Raw genomic sequence first — 19,811 nt, forward strand, 5'->3', positions numbered from 1 at the left:
GAGACTCAGAAACATTAAATGACTTTCCACAAAGCACACAACTTGTAAAAAACATCCTTAGACTTGATTCCAATTCATACCTAGATTCACGTATAGAACTGCCTTCCTTATCACGCTGCTCCTATAATTTTTTTGAAGATTATATTTACTAAGACTGGTTTTAGATGCTCCTCTAAACTTTAATATCAATTCTTCTATAAACATGTTTTGTAATCTGGAAATTGTCAAGTACCTTATGACATTTTTACTGTACAGTAGAGTTATTTTTGCTCAGTACACAAGGATACAGTGTACCTTTGAAATAAGAAGAGATGAAATCTGCCAGGATTGAGAAGATAGTAAACCAGTGAGTTTTCTTCAGTCTCTGCTTTGGCTTTCAAATGACTCTTTACTAAAAGTGGAATAAATTAAACCACTTTTTGAGTATCTGTATCATGGGGTCGCAATGAGTAGGACACGACTTAGCAATTGAACAACAACAACATTCCAAATTGAAGGGCATTTATAAATTACTAAAATAATAAGTTGAAAATATAATGCTGGAAATAGAAAAATATGATCTTTAAATATTTCATAAATTCTCTGAGAAATGAACTCACTATAGCTTACTGCAATGAAATTGAGAATTCTGTTCTTCCTAAGAACAGAATCATGAACAACCTGAGCTTGGAGAGGCGCTACTCAGTGGAGTACATGCAAAATGATAGCTCCAGTTGTCTCCCAAAGCTTGGAGGGAGAGACTTGTTCCTGCTGCTGATGGACTTACTGGGCTGGACCCCTTTGCAAATAATTCTTTTGGGTATGCAGACTGCTAACTACCATTGAGTGCATGTCTGCTAGTATATTTTTGACTAGCTGTAAGTTTGCACATTTATGATTCATAGCAGTAACATTTATGTTGTGACTTGTGTTAAGAAGACACACCCAAATGATTGCCTTGCATACATGAGACAGTTTTTCCCTACCCTCTTCTCCACTCACCCTCCAAATCCACTAACCAGCACTGCCAAGTCTAATCAGAGTCCTCCCTCAAGGTTTGCCATGCTTTCTTCTGTGCTCTCAAAGAATGTGTGTGTGTGTGTGTGTGTGTGTGTGTGTGTGTGTGTGTGAAGCTCATTTGAGGGGAAAATGAAATGATAAATGATAAAACCTTAGAATTCTGAGCTACTGCTCCCAAGGAAGGTAGTAATGGTGCCCCATAGGAAGTATCATATCATGGTACCCACCACATGTCTTCTTTGTTTCCAGTTTATACCTAATTTTGAAGACAAAGGGAATCAACCATAACATTGCCATTCCTTCCCCAAAGAATAAGTAGAACACATGGGTGGTTGCCCCAGGGACTCACAAAGCTGGCATTAGACACTATTAATAATCACACTGAGACAAAGTCATCAATGAAACTGTCCCAGGCAAACTAAGATATATAGTTACCTGAGTTGTAAGCACCATGTACTTCTCAGAGCATTTTAGAAGGCTTTTATCCCTACAAACACTGAAGTCAGTAAAACTTTAGCAAGTGAATTAGCTGAAACTGAAAACAAGATCCTAGCATTTCTATCTCAGAGGCCCTGGAGACATATCAGAGGGTTATTGAACCTGAGGCAACAGGAGAAATATCAACTGGATTAAACCAGTCAATTTACCTAAATTTGCTACATCAAAGTTTTTCACAAATTCTTGAGGATAGAGTTAGATATTAACATCTATCTTCTTCTAACTTATACATGGATTATTATGTACAATTACGCTCAGGATAACTGGTTAGTACACAGTATGTAGTTCTCATTCCAAAAATTAAAGGTGGTGGTCAACAGTGAGTCCTTGTGGTTGTCATTCTTAAAATCCAAACAAAAGCACCTTTTGGTTTTTCAAAGAATGAAAGTTAGGCTGTGTTCTCTGCCTTACTAACCTGTCAAAACCCTGGTCCTCCAAAGGAACATACCTATTGAAGTAGACTTCCTTCAAGAATACTGAATGTACATGTTTTACTTCTATCTGGAAATGCATTTATCGTACCTCCATTTCATGCTATATTTCAATTATTTATTTATTTTCTTCATAATATTTCAAATATCTCACCTCGTTGACAGGGATGACATCTTGTCCATCTTTGTTCCCCCAATGCTTGGAATAATTACTGGTGTGTAGCAGGTGGGTTTGCTTTTTGGTTGGTTGACTGGCTGCTTGGTTAATTTTCAAGTTAGTTGTTTAGCTAGTTTGACTGGTTTCCCAAGAAAAGAAAATTAATTAGCTCATTACAACCCTCTTTAAGCAGAAAACTATAACTTCTTCAAGGTGAAAAGTTACAATTTTACCATATGCTATCTTCAAGAGTATTTGTCAAGGCTTGGCAACTGCACTCAAAACATGATTGAGAGATTATTGAGCAGAATATTGTCAATACTGTCAAGTTCGTCACCTGTCTTTCTACCCTCATTACTTTCTTCAAGTCTCTGAGCACTTTGTCAAATGTAAATGGATGTCTTTAAACATGCTCCTAAAATTACCCTTTAAATGCCATTGAAAAAAGCTCTACTAACACTTTAACAGATAAAAACTTATCATAGACTAACCAGCTATGTGCAAATATAATGTAATGAAGTTCACCTAAGGAAAGGAAAAGTCAACTGATTTTTCATGTTAAAACATTCTAGATCATAATGATTCACAGTTGCTAAAACAGCATACATGATAATCTATGATTATTCCTCAAAAACTTGGGAGAAAAAGTATAAATTGTTGCACTGACCTCATTGCTAATGGTTAGTTTTTGACATAAGCCCCTGTGAGTGTTTGAAATGAATGCATATGCCAAGGCCCCTTAAAGAATATAAAAGATATCAACAACTCATAGGCACCCAAAATAAACTAAAAGGGAGTTGTGTCCTGGAACCACTGTGTCTTCTTTTGTGCTCGGCATTGTGACGAAGCCCGGAAAACAGCTCTACTGTGTGTGTTCCATCCATCTTTCTCAAAACTGAGGAGAAAGCAATGAGTATTTCTGGTTGCTCATTTTTGGTTTTGGCACCAACATGGTTTCTGAATGAACTTAATAGTAATTTTAATACCAAACATTAGATATCTGATGTTTAAGGCGGGGGAACCCATGAAAGTAATTAAAGTTGATCAATTTAATTCATTGGTCATTTATTTTTAAATAAATGTTTTTATACTGATTGTGAAATCATTCTGAAATAAGGCTGGCATCAGCAGTGGAAAATAGTTTTTAATCATTTAGAAACTGGGAGCCATATAATACAAGTCACTGAGGTGAAATTCAGCAGCCATGAGAAGGCAAATGGGGACTTATCAATAAGCAAAGTTTAGGGGCTTAGACCTGGAGGAGTCGTGATGTGTAGGAAACCATTATAACACCGCTCAGGCCGTGCTCTCTGGCTGCTGCTGCCACCCCCGCCCTTGCCTCTGGTGCACATTAAAGATCCAGAACCATGACTGACTCCAAGTACTTCACAACCAATAGAGAGGGAGAAATCTTTGAATTAAAGGCTGAACTCAACAACGAAAAGAAAGAAAAGAGGAAGGAGGCTGTGAAGAAAGGGATTGCTGGTATGACTCTGGGGAAAGATGTTAGCTCTCTCTTTCCAGATGTCGTGAACTATATATGCAGATAGACAACCTGGAACTGAAGAAGCTTGTGTATCTCTACTTTATGAACTACGCCAAGAGTCAGCCAGATATGGCCATCATGAATGTCAACAGCTTTGTGAAGGACTGTGAAGATCCAAATCCTCTGATTCAAGCCTTGGTAGTCAGAACCATGCGGTGCATCCTGGTGGACAAGACTACAGAATATCTCTGTAAGCCCCTCCGCAAGCGCTTAAAGGATGATGATCCCTACGTCCAGAAGACAGGAGCAGTCTGTGTGGCAAAACTCCATAATATCAATGCCCAGATGATGGAAGATCAGGAATTTCTGGATTCTCTGCAGGATCACATAGCTGATTCAAATCCAATGGTGGTAGCTAATGCTATAGCAGAATTATCTGAAATCAGTGAATCTCACCCCAACATCAACTTACTCGATCTATGTCCACAGAACATTAATAAGCTACTGACAGCCCTGAATGAGTGCACTGAATGGGTCCAGATTTTCATCTTGGACTGCCTGTCTAATTACAATCCTAAAGATGACTGGGAGGCTCAGAACATCTGTGAGCGGGTAACTCCCTGGTTATCTCATGCCAACTCAGCAGTGCTGCTTTCAGCAGTAAAAGTCCTAATGAAATTTCTGAGTTGCTACCCAAGGACTCTGACTACTACAATACGCTGCTGAAGAAGTTGGCCCCTCCACTTGTCACTTGGCTGTCTGGGGAGCCAGAGGTGCAATACGCCTGAGGAACATCAACCTAATTGTCCAGAAAAGGCCTGAAATCTTGAAGCAGGAAATAAAAGTTTTCTTTGTGAAGTACAATGATCCCATCTATGTGAAACTAGAGAAATTGGACATCGTGATTCCAAGCCAACATTACTCAGGTTCTGGCTGAACTGATAGAATATGCCACAGAGGTGGATGTTGATTTTGTGTGCAAAGCTGTGCAAGCCGTTGGATGGTGTGCCATCAAGGTGGAGCAATCTGCAGAGCGCTGTGTGAGCACATTGCTTGATCTCATCCAAACCAAAGTAAATTATGTGGTCCAAGAGGCGATTGTTGTCATCAGGAACATCTTCCACAAATACCCCCAACAAATTTGAAAGTATCATTGCCACACTGTGTGAGATCTTAGATTCACTGGATGAGCCAGACGCTTGAGAAGCTATGATTTGGATTGTGGGAGAATGTGCTGAAAGAATTGACAATGCAGATGAGTTACTAGAGAGCTTCCTGGAGGGTTTTCATGAGGAAAGCACCCAAGTGCAGCTCCCTCTGCTCACTGCCATAGTGGAGCTGTTTCTCAAGAAACCATCAGAAACACAGGAGCTGGTAAGCAGGTCTTGAATTTGGCAACACAGGATTCTGATAATCCTGACCTTCGAGACCAGGGCTATATTTATTGGTGCCTTCTCTCAACTGATCCTGTCACAGCTAAAGAAGTAGTCTTGTCTGAAAAGCCACTGATTTCTGAGGAGACAGAGCTTATTGAGCCAGCTCTATTGGAGGAGCTAATCTGCCACACTGGTCTTTGGCCCCAGTGTACCATAAGCCACCCAATGCTTTTGTGGAAGGAAGTCATGGAATCCATCGCAAACACGCCAATACATCATGGGAGCACTGATGCTGGTGACAGCGCTGTTGGCATCACTGCCACTAACCCAGGACAGCCTCAGGTTATCCCCTCCCAGGGTGACCCTCTGGGGGATCTTTCAAACCTTGACCTTGATCCCCCAGTCAATGTGCCACAGGAATTGTCCATGCAGATGCGAGTAGTGGATCTCTTGGGAGGAGGACTAGATAGTCTGGTGGGACAGCCCTTCATCCCATCATCAGTGCCTGCAACCTTTGCTCCTTCCCCTACTGCTGCTGTGGTCAGCAGTGGTCTGAATGACCTATTTGAACTTTCCACAGGGATAGGCATGGCACCTGGTGGATATGTGCCTTCTAAGGCTGTGTGGCGCCTGCGGTAAAGGCTAAAGGCCTGGAGATTTCAGGAACATTTACTCACCCCCAAGGGCACATCTGTATGGAACTTCACCAACAAAGCTCTGCAGCACATGACAGACTCTGCAATTCAGTTTAACGAGAATAGCTTTGGTGTCATCCCCAGTACTCCTCTGGCCATCCATACACCACTGACACCAAACCAGAGCATTGATGTCTCCCTGCCTCTCAACACCTTGGGCCCAGTCACGAAGAGGGAGCCTTTGAAAAACAATATTGATGTCACCTACTTCAGCTGCCTCATCCCACTCAATGTGCTTTTTGCACAAGATGGCAAAATGGAGCGCCAGGCCTTCCTTGCAACATGGAAGGATATTCCATTGAAAATGAACTTCAGTTTCAGATTAAGAAATGTCATTTAAATGTTGACACTGTTCCCAGCAAGTTGCGAAACAACAATGTTTATACTATTGCCAAGAGGAATGTAGAAGGGCAGGACATGTTGTACCAACCCCTGAAGCTCACTAATGGCATTTGGATTTTGGCCGAGCTACGTATCCAGCCAGGAAACCCCAATTACACACTTGCTGCGGTGGAGACCTCCCGAGGTCTCCCAGTACATCTCTCAGGTCTACAACAGCATTTTGAAAAACTAATAGACTGGTCCGGTGCCCTCCGGCTACCCTATGATCGGTGCAGGCCAAGAACTCTTAACTGGAAGAAATTGTTATTGCCATGTAGAATCTGAACCCGAACACACTGAGGCCACCCGCCAAGGTAGTGACTAGTTTAACCTGCGCTAACGCTGGGGCACTGCCTGTTGGATAGTTTTAGCTTCCTGTGAACATCTGTAACCACCGCTTCAGTCATTTCCCACCTCGTGCCACCTGCTGCTATCTGTCCTTACTTGTCGGCTTCTCCATGCTGTGCTTACAGTGGCTGGCAGTTTTGAGTGTACTTTAATATTCTGTAATCAAGAGTTCATTTCAAAAGCAGAAAAAGACAAAAAAAAATTCTAAAGCAAGGAAAAGTGTCACTGAAAGGTAAACTGCACTTTATTGTTTTATATTTTTGTACATATGAGAAATTGAGGGAATAGTGTGTAACTGAGAGCAGTGTTAAAGCAACCACGCTGTCTGGAGGGAAGAGATGCAGTTTCTTGCCACCCTGTAGCAGCCTTGTTCCTGATCACTTTTTTTCTCTCTAAACTCCTTTTCCTGTGATTCCTCCTGCCCCGTATTCTCATCTCCTTTGATGCTCTGCAGCTCGGATTAATGGTCTTCTTTGAATGGTGCTGGAGGGTGTAGGAAATGGGCCTTGAGAGTATGGAGGCTGAGAGGAATGAGAACTTAACTACATTCCTTTCCACAGATCGAATCCGTGAATAACACTGATGAAAGAATTACATGAATAACACTGATGAAAGAATTTCAGTAGAGATGGGAAACAGGAATCAAAACGCCCTCCCTACATCTCCCACTCTGGATTTAATTTAATCTCAGGTCCAATTCACATCTAAAATCTTGGTTTTAGAGTTGAAACCGACTTACTTCACATAGTAACTCATCCAACCTTGTTTTTCTAAAAAGGAAAAAGATAAAAGACAAACAGGATGTTATTGCCTGAGGACTGTTGACTATTCGGTAACAGAGGTGGGGGGCTGGGTCTCCAAATCCCAGTCAGTGTTGTTCTGACCGCAGGACCCTCTCATTGACTTTCTTTCCTCAATGCCTTTCTCTCACCTTTCCGGTCCTGCTTCCTTATGGCTCTCCTCACACTCCACGCCGATTCTGGTGCTCCATTCACTGGCATCCAGCGGCAGCAGAGTCTCTGTCCAGGGACTTGAAGGTAAACCCTGATGCCAGAATGAAGTAGCAAATTTGCTCCCGGAGCCTCAGATCACTTCAGAGCTTTTCGTCTCTCAAAAGATCAAAGATCGGGAAACGTGTGAACCCCTTCCCGTCCCCCACCCCACCCCGGAGCACACTGGGTGTGGTCTGTCGAAGAGAAGAGCGCTTAGTGCCCGGAACACCAGTCTGTTCAGCAGTGTTCGCAGTTTCACCTGTGGTTACTGCTGCTGCCCGGCACCGGGGATTCAGGGTCCATGACCGAGATTGCCTCTCAGATGCCCCTGCTCTCATCAGAGGCGCCTGGGCCCAAGGCCTCGTGCAGTACTCGGACCTGAAAGTGAGTCCAAGAGCAGGAATCTTAGAAAACAGCAGAAACTACCCCGCAACCGTGTTGCAAGTGAAATAACCCTGCCTCATACCACTTACGGAGAAGGCAATGGCACCCCACTCCAGTACTCTTGCCTGGAAAATCCCATGGATGGAGGAGCCTGGTGGGCTGCGGTCTGTTTGGTGGCAAAGAGTCAGACACGACTGAGCGACTTCACTTTCACTTTTCACTTTCATGCATTAGAGAAGGAAATGGCAACCCACTCCAGTGTTCTTGCCTGGAGAATCCCAGGGACGGGGGAGCCTGGTGGGCTGCCATCTATGGGGTCACACAGAGTCGGACACGACTGAAGTGACTTTGCAGCAGCAGCAGCAGCATACCACTTACAAAGCTACAGGGAGCAGGTCCCCCAAAGCAGTCTCTTAAGCCTTGAGACTCTCCACGAGAAGAATTCCTGGGGTGTGGGACAGGAACGCCTCAGGCACGTGGAGAACACGATTGGCACGGGATGGTGGGTGGGAGGTGGGTAGGTTGGTGACAGGCAGAGTAGAAAAGCAGGTGGGTGAAGCTCGGTGGTTGGGAGATTGCTCGTGGAGTCAGTGGGATACAAGCAGTGAAGAAGGGCCGCACTCCAAACGCAGTGTTCTTGCCGCGAAGCAAACCGCAGTTGCAGGCAGCAGAGCTTGTGGCAGCGTAAGCAGACAGTGGGATATCGAGACGTGTCCCTCCGCCCCTGAAACGCTGTGTCTCTCAGCCTCCCCAGCAGTCATGGCAGTCATGGGCAACAGCTGGAGTAGTCAGCTGACCTGGCAGAGCTGGTCTGCCAGCCCTTTGCTCCTTGGAGAGGCTCCCTCCCAGTCTGCTTCTGAGCAGCTGGGGAAGGATTCTGCTCCACCGAAAGGACCTCTCTCCTGAAGAGACAGAGCCTGTTGCCTCCACCGCAGTGTCCCTCGGGGCCCATTTCGAGCTTGGCCGAACTGGGGAACGAGTGGAGATTGCCCTGCAGTCCCCTATTCGCCACCGCAGCCTGTCTCTGTAATGTCAGCTGATGTCTCACAAAGGGCACGGGAAACGCACACACCCACCCTGAACTCTTGCTGGTAGAGATTCACTGAGTGTCTGTCCTCACCTGAGCTTTTGGTGTGTCTGCATTGCGAACCTTGGGACTGGAGAGAAGGAGGAGGGGGCTAAGTGTTCCCCTAAAAATACTTATCATTCTTTTGTTGTTGGGATCTGTTCTGGGGGAAGGTGGGGGGCAGGAGAAGCTTGACTTTGTCTTTGTCAATAAACTCTCATTTACACACACACACACACACACACACACACACACACAAATACATAAAAATAAAAATAAATAGGCAAAGTTTGAGAGAGTCCAATTGATTGGTAAGGCTTAAAAGTCATTGTCAACTGTTCTAAGAGTTCATTTCAGGTTTATAGCAAGTCTAGGATTTACAAAAACTGCCCTGAATAACTTAAAAGAATTCCAAAGTGTACTTTCTATAGCAGGAATCTCCAACCTCCGGGATCTAATGCCTGATGACCTGAGGTGAAGCTGAAGTAATAATAACAGAAATAAAGTGCACAATCAATGTGATGCACTTGAATCATCACGAAACCATCCCCCTGCCCCGGCCCATGGAAGACTTGTTTTCCACAAAACCAGTCCTTGGTGCCAAAAAGGTTGGGGACAACTGTTGTACAGGGTATTAATTAGGACTCTCCTTTCTGCTCAGTCATGTCCAACTCTTTGCAACCCCATGACTGTAGCCCAACAAGCTTCTCTGTCCATAGAATTTCCCAGGCAAGAATCCTGGAGTGGGTCAGCATGCCCTCCTCCATGGGATCATCCCAATCCAGGCACCAAACCCACATCCTTTGTGTCTCCTGCACTGGCAGGTGAATTTTTTTACCACTGCACCCCCTGGGAAGCCATTTTATTTATTCATACAAAAATAAAATGAGTTTTGGAAGACATGGGTTAATGCAGTCCTTCTCAGAGCCTTTAATCTATCACTGTGGATTATGACTCTGAAAGAAGGAGTGAGGGCATTACATGATATACAATGTGTCTCAAACTCTTTTGACCAGTGTAACAGCTATCTATTTCCACAATAATTCTGGATGAGCCGTTCTACACTCAGTGGCTTAAAACAGCCATTGTTTGTGCTCATAGACCAGCAGTTTGAAGCAGCTCTGATTCAAGTTGCAGGTCTGTGGATCTTGTGTTCCATACTCCTCTTGCTCTCCTCAGCCGAGCAGCCTTCTCCTCAGGCAATAGCAGAGGTTCAAATGACGTAGTGAAAAAGCACCTCTTAAGTCCCAGTCTGAGGATCATCACAGTATCTCTCTAATCTACATTCAACCGGACAAAGCAAGTTCACGCAACCAAGCCCAAAGTCAAGAGGTGATAAAATATGCTCTGTCCATGATGACATCATTGCAAGGAAGTGGATCTGAAGAGGAGCAAAAGATCTGAAACCAACCATCCAACCTATCATAATCACAGAACCCTTTGTTTATAGATCATCTCGTGGCAGGAGAGTTCTACAGAACACACTTTCAGAAACACTGCGGTATCTCAGTGGTGTTTGTGCAATGTTCCTGTTAGTGGGAACAAAACACAGCATCATCCTGAGATGCAGCCATCTGAGAAATGCTTTTAAATCTCACAGTCTAAACGGGCATCTGTTAGATTCCTAACAGGAAAGAATTCTTCCATCTAATGGGACTTTAAAATCCCTCCTACTGTCTCAACTCACTAGGAACTCAACCCCAAATGTGAATATGAACACAATACGTTCAGCTGGGAGACGGCGCTTCTCGATAGCACCGTCCAGAACACCATCAAGGCTTTGGAGGGAGGCAGATCCTCCTATAGGAGTGGATGATTACGACTCACTTCTCAGAAGCTGTGCTCAAGTAAGTGTAAAGTCAAAGACCAAGTTGACAGCAGGTGGATCTAGGAGAGAAGGGACATCCCAGCCCAGGCCAGGGTCCTCAGAAGAAAGCCACACTAGGTCTATGAAGAGTCCCTTAATGTGGAGGAAGAGACCCCAGGACCCCTTGTGTGCCCTTGCAATCCATGCATACATGTGTGGAGTAAATTGAACCTCTTTTGCATTAGCATGTACGGTCTATCATCTCATTCATTTCTTTCATCATTTTTATAAGACCAGAATCAATAGACCACACCAAAAATTTCTGAATCAGATGATAAGCATAGTCAGAAGTCTGTGTCCTTCTGGGACAAAAAGCAGTGGGACAAAATCAGCACAGCAGCAGCTCCTACAATAATCACCAGTTCAGTTTCCAGCTTAGAAAAAAAGGCACTAATATCCAGGGGCCAGGTTTTAACTCTGAATCCCAGCTCCCCTCCTGCTCTTTAAAGGAAGTAATACCATCAAAAGAACTCACAGTTTAGGGTAACAACCACATGGGATTCTATTCTACTTCACTGCTTATTGTCTATTTAACTTTAAGCTCACTTTCTTTATTAGCAAAATGGGTAACACTTATTCTGTGCACCTTCCAGCATTGTTACAAAAATAAATAATATATGTAATGACACTTTTCAAAGTATATATAAAAGTGCCACCATAATGTTAGATAAGGTCACATATCCACCATCAACATCTATGGAACTGTCAAACATAAACAAAGGTCCAATTAAATATCATATGGTGATGTTTTCCTGAATAGTGGTCTCTCACACAGGCCTTTTAGCTACCAAGGCCAAGTAAAGCACAATGCAACATATTGGGCAATTTTTTTTTAATGGTTTCTTCACTTTTACAATATGTCAACAACAGAAAGATTTATTCATCCCTCATTTAGAGTACACAGTCAGATAGACTTCGATTGTCATCATTATTATCAATCACCGGAAACAAAGAATTGGAGTGGCAAATATTATAGCAGAGGCCCCTGTTTTTTTTTAAGAGAGATGCTTCCAGGTAAGAACTATAAGACAAGCTACCCTTGAGTTTACACGGAAAAGACAAAATCTTGTCAGGAATAGAATAGTGGAACAGAGAAATAAACTTCAAGAATTTAACTTGGAGAAAATGTAAGATTTACAAACTCATAGTGGACTACATTTTTATATTATCAGAGAAATAGAATATGTTTGTCAACAAGTCTACTGCTGTAGACTTTTTGATAACAGGTAAGAACCAACCTAAGAGACAAATCAGGTGGCTGGTTTCTTTTCTTTCTTCTCAAAGATGTTGTGATGAAATCTTGTTTATCATACTAACAATCCTCACCTTCTTGTAAAATCTTGGCCACTATGTCTCCCACTTTAAATTCTCTTAAAGTTCTCTTTAAATCCTTTTTCTCATTTTCATTCCTTTGGATTTCTATGAGAGATTTTAGGGCATGTACTCATTTAAAGGCAACACTTTTTTTTTTTTTTCTTTTTGCATACAGCACTAACTCTAAGGTCACTTCCAGTTCTCAAATGTATAATCAGTAACACAACACGTGTTTTTTAAAAGTCTGATCTGTTGAATTTCTGAGTGAGTTTCTTTAATCTTTCAAGTTTTCTGATTCTTCTAATTTAATGTGTAGACACATTGCATTTCGTCACATCATTCTGACCACTCAGATTAGAGGAGGAGGAAAGATGGTAAAAGGTGCTGTAACTCCCATCATATCACTTGTGGAGCACTTACTACAAGCAGGTCTGGTTTAAATGCTCTTGCACATGTCATCCCCAAGAAGCCTTCCAGCATCCAGCAGAGGGAACTATTATTGACAGAACCCTCATTTTACAGAAGGAGCAGTTGAGGATTAGAGACATTAACGAACCTGCCCAAGGATATATGCCTAATAGTAAATGACGACACTGGAATGGAATTGGGGCTGCCTGTCTTCAGAACCCAATGAGGCTCTCTTGGGCAAGAAGTGGTCCAGCCTCAGCTTTATAAAAGCCAGCTTCTTTTCTAAGTAACAACTGAGGTCAGTAGATTTAATCAAAGAGAAAACATGAAGCTCAAGCAGTTTTTCTGAGTTGAGTTAATAGGGGTTCTTTTTGTGGTTTGGTTTTGTTTGCTTTGTTGTTGGTTTTTGTTGGTGGTGGTGGTTTGGGTTTTGTTTTGTTTTTCTTTTTTTGGCTCTTTTTTGGAGATTTAAACTGGTTAAGCCAAAGTTCCTAAAAAGGGACTAACTCCTTGGAGACACTGCAAGTTTCTTCTTTCCTCCTCCCCTCCCTCCTTCCTTCTCTTTAAACCCTTGGGACATCAGCAAACATTTGTCGAAATAAAAACAGTCTCGGATTTCTGTTCCTTCACACTTTAGCTGAAAACATCCAGAAATGTTCACAGGAACTTGTGTGACTATCAGAGTGACTTATAACAACACAAGCTCCGCGAGAGCAGAGATGTTTTAGTATTTTATTCCCTACAGCCTCCCAAGCTCCTAGACAGGCACCAAGCACACAGCAGGCGCTCAATAAAGATGCTCTGATTGGATGAAGCCAACTTTAAGCGGCAAGTGTGAGTGAGCTGGCCCTCTGGGACTCCGGCCTGCTTCTTGATCCTGACACTCCCTTTAGAAATGGAGACGGGGTGGGCTCCCTACCTGTTTTAGACCATGCTCTGGGTTCCAGAACCTCCCTCTCCTCCCCACCTCTCCGCAGCTGGAGGCAGCTGTGCGCGGTCTGGCCACCAGAGCTTGTCTGGTAGGACTCCAGTCTTGCAGAGAAGAAGGGCGTTCGAGGGGAGGACAGAGACCACTCAGGTTTCCGCGGGGCCGGAGCTCCAGGGCCGGGGCGGCAGCACTGGGCCTCTGGGGGCTCAGGGCCCGCGCTGGGGACCGACAGGCCGGGCTCCACCCGCCGCTCCTCCCAGGGGCGGGTTGACCGACAGGTGTCGCATCGCACTGAGCATCTTCTCTCCACCCCCAAGGTATAGAGTGGACTTCTGCGGAGGCACCGGCGGGACGGAGCAGAGGAGAGCGGGTGGCCAGTGGGTTTCATACACAGGAAAGAAAATGGAAACACAGATGGGAAAAGAAAGGCAGAATGGCTTTCAGAGAAGCAGCCTCCGCAGCTCAGAAAGCTGGAGCGCGCGGAGCTCACGCATCCGGCGTCTTTCCGAGAGGAAAAATGCTAAATCAGAACCGCGAAGGCGAGGCGTGGATCGCTAGGTTATGCTTCCCCAATCAGGGGTGCAGGGTGCCTTTTCTAAATTAAAAAAGCCAGAGTTCCTCACCCAAGTTGATGCCCTCGCCCCCTCAGCCCATACCGTGTTCGCGCCTCTGGTCTCTTGGTTAACCTTGCATTACTTATGTGTCACATGACGCGTGCAAGGTTGTCAGAACTGTGCCGATGCCCTCAAGAAGTTAGTAGCTGTCAGGGAACCGCAGAGCGCAAGGAGAAGGGAATGTGGGCTTTTGCACATTAGCCCAGAGCTTCTCAGAGTCCTTGAGAAATTCGTTCTAAAAGTTCTTTCTTTAGCAAAGAGAGAGAAATGCACTCTCTTAAACTTCTTAATAAGGTTTTGCCCCCAAAGTTTTGTATCTTTGTTTGTAGTGGAATCTTATTAAAAGGCCCCTGAAGCTACTACTAAAAAGAAACAGGCATAAACGTGCAATTGTCTTTATTTCCTGTATGCACAGAAATTTCACAGAATTTAGCTCACTGCAAATGTGGGGGCCAGGTGTTTTCAATGAATGTTTTCTAATTTTTCTGATGTTGCATTTTCTATTTAACCTGTTTCCTAATATAACTTGTGGGTAGAGATGTGGAAAGGGGGTACCACCTGACTGGTATGACAGGATGGGGAGCCCACTATTTGTTTTTCATTTGGATCATGACATCTGTTTTATGTCACAATTGAATTGGCCTTTTGCAGAGCAGACATGCCCTCATCTATTGCCTCGTGGCTATGACAAGATAGTTATAAGGTCAGGATTGCTTGACTCCTAGCCTAGCACAGCTTGTTAAACTGCACAGAGTAATATATTCCCAGAAAAGAGCTTGGGGAATAAAGAACAATCAGTGTGCAGCCCACCCAGTTTCTGAAATATTAATGTTGATTGTTAAACAGAAATTGAAATCGAGTAGGAACACCATCAGGCACTTTAAAGAGGAACCTGGCATAGTCCTATGAGTCCAAGATGCTACGAGGGAACAAATTTCATGTTTAGTGTCAGCCTGCTTTCCTCAAACCCCAGAAGTGGATTTGGGGAGAGGACTACTGCAATCTAGTGATAAGTCTAGCATCTCATTTGAGTTGAGCCTGTACCTCTTAACACAGGTGATGGGCTAAATGTGTAAGGTGCAGCAATTGTTCCACCAGACATCAAATCTCCCAGTTAACTAGACTGGCCCCTGAGTACAACATGGGGGTTCCCTCTACAGAACCTTTGAAAGCCCACTAGATCCAGTGGTCAGGGCAGTGTCTGGTCAGAGGTGCTAGGGGCCCTGGGAGGGAGAGTCGCAGCTCCCAATCCACAAAGGACAAATGATGGGACATGCCCCGAAGACACTGGGACACTTCTAGCTGTCACCATGACACTCCTTCCTGCATGCCACCTGGAAGGAAGCAAGTGTCCCACACTCACCCACTGCTAGTCCCCTCTGCATTTATTTTTACCATTCCGGCCCTCAGAAGTGAAATGAAATAAATCCAGGTGGGGGAAATTGGAGAGAGCAGGAAATTGGGGAAAGAGGGAGAAAGACTTGTTCATGCCTCAGGCCTGAGGAAAAGAAAGAACTTTTGTCAAGAGCCTACTCTGCTTTAAGCAATGTTTGGGTGCTTCACTGTATTAAACTCCCACAAGTGTGATGATAGAGAGTATCATTCTCCCACTTCACCAATGGGGAAACCACAGGTGGGAAAAATGAGGCTCAGAGAGGTTGGTGACTACTTGAAGTCACACAGCTAGAAAGTGACAGGGTTCGGATTAGGCCCTAAACTGTCAGATTCCTCCAGGAAGGTAGCATGCTTGACCTGTGAGAGTGGAGGAGGAAAGCCCATGTGCCTCTGTCCTCTCTGTGTGTCTAGCTCCTGGCTACCCTGAAGAGGGGGAACTTGGAATAAAATGATCAAAAGCTGTGCCCCAGGGATATAAAGAGACACCCGGGTCTCTTACAGAGGTGCTGGGCCTCACAGGTGATCTGCTCTGCTTCTCTCCCCGTCCTTTGTCTCCATGTCTACATTCTCTCATTCCTCTGACCCCCAACTAGGGGTCAAATGCTAGGGAACCCCAAATGCTAGGGTTCCAGAACCACTGACAGGTATCCTTTCTCTCCCTGGGTACCACCTTTTCACACCATACCTGGGTTTCTTCTTTCTATCCCACGCTAACAGAATTGGGGATGTTACAAAGATCCCTTGACTAGTCCTGGTGTCTGAGTGATTCCCTGGGTCCAGCAAAGGGACCAAGTTTCCAGAGCCTTGAAGATAAGGGCTAACACCCCAAAATACGGACTCATTTTCCACTCTACCTTCTTTGGCTGAGCAGCTGCCAAGAACAAAGGCCACATCTCCCAATACTTGGCAAACAAATTCAGTATTGTCTCATGAATCATTCTCTGAGGTGCCCACCAGTGTTTGGGGGGCAAAGCTTCAAGAACAAGTTGAGGAGCGGCTGTCCTTCTATGAGACTGGAGAGATTTCCCAAAAGAATCTGGATGTTATGAAGGAGGCAATGGTTCAGGCAGAGGAAGCGGCGGCTGAGATTACTAGGACGCTTGAGAAACAGGAGAAGAAACGCCTGAAGAAGTTCAAAAAGGCTGGCTGCAATTGCCCTGGCTTCTTCAGAAAATAGTAGTGCCCCGGAGGAGTGTGAGGAGACAAGTGAAAGACCCAAAAAGAAGCAAAAGCAAAAGCCCCAGGAGGCTCCCCAGGAGAATGGAATGGAAGACCCATCTGTCTCTTTCTCCAAACCCAAGAAAAAGAAATCTTTTTCCAAGGAAGAACTAGTTAGTAGTGATCTTGAAGGGACAGCTGGCACTGGAAGTCTTCCCAAGAGGAAGAAATCTTTTCCCAAAGAAGAACCAGTTAGTGACCCTAATGAGTCAGAAAATAAAAGGTCCCCAAGAAAAAGCAGAAAGTGTCTTCCAAGGAGGAACCACTCAGCAGTGGACCTGAAGAGGCTACTTACTGCCCCCAAAAGCAGCAGCTCCAAGAAAAAGAAAAAGCTCCAAAAGCTATCCCAGGAAAGTTAGAATGGACATCTTCCTAGGGGGGCATAACTTACAGAGGTATTGCCTATCCCATCCCCTAAAGCCCAATAAAAATTTAAAAAATAAAAATCCCTTGAAATATAGCAGCAGATGCACATCTAAGGCCCAAACTAAGTGTGGCTTCAAGGTGTGCAGCGTGTGGGGACCCCCCCTGCCAAGGGTGGGACGCCCGAGAGGGCAGATGACTGGAGACACTTAGGCGGACTTGGGGGTCTCTCTCTTTGGAAAGGCCAGAAGGAAACAGAAAGGGAGGAGATGGAGAGGGAGAGAGAGAATGATTCTGATGCAGGGAAGACTTTATAGAGAAGTTTTTAAAAATTAGATTCAACTGTGTAAAAATTAATGTGACACAATGACAGTCTTTTACAAATTTCCTGTGACTTAGCGCTAATTACCATGCATCACAGTAACAGCTGTATTTCATTAAATTTCAGAATAACTTGGGTACATTTTATTTAATTAATAAAATTCTTAACTCTTTCTGTATACTCAAGTGAAATAACGTGGATCACAGATCCAAGTATTTGGCATGATTACTTATTCCAATAAACACACACACAAACATACATACAAATATACCCACACACTTCCATACAAAAGCAGCCTGTTTCAGTGTGCCCTGCCCAGCCCTGACAATCAGATGTTCCCAGGTAAGGTGACCTCTCCTTAGCATGAGAACAGTTCAGATTAGTAGAGGATAATGAAGTATACTGACCTTCCTTTGGTCCATCTCACTCATCCACGTAGGAGAGTTTGTGGTACTGAGGAAAACTCATACACCTGGAAAGTAGTATTTAACAAAGCTCCACCATTGATTGAATAAAGCTTGCCAGTGTGCTTTTGGAATGCTTACTTTCTCATTTATAGTGTCTAATTTATAGACAAACTATAAAACATAATAATCAGTATAGAAATTGAAATTATCAAATTGATCAAAATATGTACCAAACATAAGCCACTATATTCATATGAGACTATTTAACGCTAGCAGATTTTCAGCAATGGACTCTTCTTAAAATAAAAAGCTTATAGATTAGGTGGGCAAAGAGTCAAGTGATTAAATATATATATATATATTTTAAATTTAACTGTTTTTGCCAAGAAGGAATATAAATTTTTCAGAAATTTTCTCCTTTAATCTTACTTAGGATTATACCCCATATAATCCTTTAAAAGGATATGAAATAAGAGATAAACTGAGGCAAGCTAAAAAGGATATGAGATGGCTTAGAATTATATTAATGAAATTAAATTAATAGCAATATAAATAATTATTGTATGTTATCAAGGACATTTTCTCTAATCAGCATTCTAAGGCAGCTCTGTCCAACAGAAAAATGAGCAACCAAGGCAAACCACATATGTAATTATAAATTTTCTAGTAGCCACATTTAGAAAGCCAAAAGGAACAGGTAAGCTTAATTTTAATAACATATTTAACCATTATATAAAAATGATCATTTCCATATGTAATCCACATAAACTTGTAATTAAGGCACTGATTTATTTTTTATATTTAGTCAAATTCAAAATGTTGTGTATATTCTATATCTACAGTGCATCTCAGTTCAGACAAGCCATTTTTCATGCGTTCAATAAGCCACATGTAGCTAGTGGCTGCTGAGGTGCTAGGCAAAGGTCAATTTCACATGCACACTGTGCTACTATATTAGGTGATAGGGAAAAAATGATGAATAAAACATGGCCCCTGTCCTCAGTGAAGGCAATGTGTAGGAAGTCTTTTGAGCTAGGAATCTTCCTAGGGGGTCCAGGACTATTAGCCTATATGTACCTTTCAAAGAGTCGGACACGGCTGAGCGACTTCACTTTCACTTTCACCTTTCTCCAAATTAGAGACTCTCTCCCTCCCCAAGTCACTTCACTCCCATCTGTCAGAAAATTATCTAAGTCTCAGTTTCCCCCATACTTTGAGATAGGTACTGTTCTTATTACTCTTTTTACCAAGGGGGAAACTGAGACTTAGATTCCTCAACCGAAGTTACACATTGCAAGTGGCAGAATGCAGTACAATTTATATAACCATAAACTCTTAAATATTAGGATGTAACTCCAGGAAGTAGAAATCTTATTGGTTTTGTTCTTTGCTATAGACACTGTAATGCAATGAGTGAATGGATGACTTAAAGTTGAGCATACCTAATCATTAAAATAGAGATTGCCCAAAGACAAGTTCAGTAGAATGGAAGGAGATGAGTGAATCAGGTGAAAAATAATGAGATCTCCCAGTTAGTTGGGCCACAACTTGGAGAGAAAATCTACACACTGGACCTCATAGGGACGTGTGCATGTGTGTATGGACGGGGTGGAGACAGGTATATACAATTGTTTTATTTTGTGCTTTGTGGCTATTGAAGCATTCTTAATGAATTTACGACTTGTTAGCAGCAGATTTTTCCCCAGATGATTTTTTTTTCTGATATTTAACTTGAAAATAGTAACAGGTAGCCATAAACCTGGTTCGTTAGATTCATGACTATGGTTACTGAAAAATAGTTGAGGATTATTATTTCAGGATTTATTTCTAAAAATAATCAAAACTGTGTGAAACTGTCATTCAGATGTAAATAAACTCATCATCTGTTCTTTTGATTTATTCTCCACAACATGCTCCTCTTTGCCATGTACATATCCTTATCACTTTTCAGACTTCTTAACACTTTCTTTTTTTCTTTAAAAAAGTCTAATTTCCTTGAAACTCATTCCTCGTTTTGCTTGTCCTAGTCATCATGAATAAATTGTGTATGTATGAAGGTGTCAGTGTATATAGATGAACGATGTGTATCAGAATACATTAAACTGACACTGTCAGTCTTCTTTCAACACCAATCTCACAAGCATAAATTTCCTTTTTAAAAA

The 19,811-nt window shown here is 43.1% G+C and overlaps 2 pseudogenes; both read left to right on the forward strand.

Annotated features, from left to right (window-relative positions):
• Positions 1 to 3,390: 3,390 nt before the first annotated feature.
• LOC101101991 (AP-2 complex subunit beta-like) lies at positions 3,391 to 6,266 on the forward strand (annotated as a pseudogene).
• Positions 6,267 to 13,763: 7,497 nt separating this feature from the next.
• LOC101111811 (nucleolar protein 56-like) lies at positions 13,764 to 16,916 on the forward strand (annotated as a pseudogene).
• The last annotated feature ends 2,895 nt before the right edge of the window (positions 16,917 to 19,811 follow it).

This window comes from Ovis aries, chromosome 8 (genome assembly GCF_016772045.2).
Source record: "Ovis aries strain OAR_USU_Benz2616 breed Rambouillet chromosome 8, ARS-UI_Ramb_v3.0, whole genome shotgun sequence".
NCBI classification, from domain to species: Eukaryota; Metazoa; Chordata; class Mammalia; order Artiodactyla; family Bovidae; genus Ovis; species Ovis aries.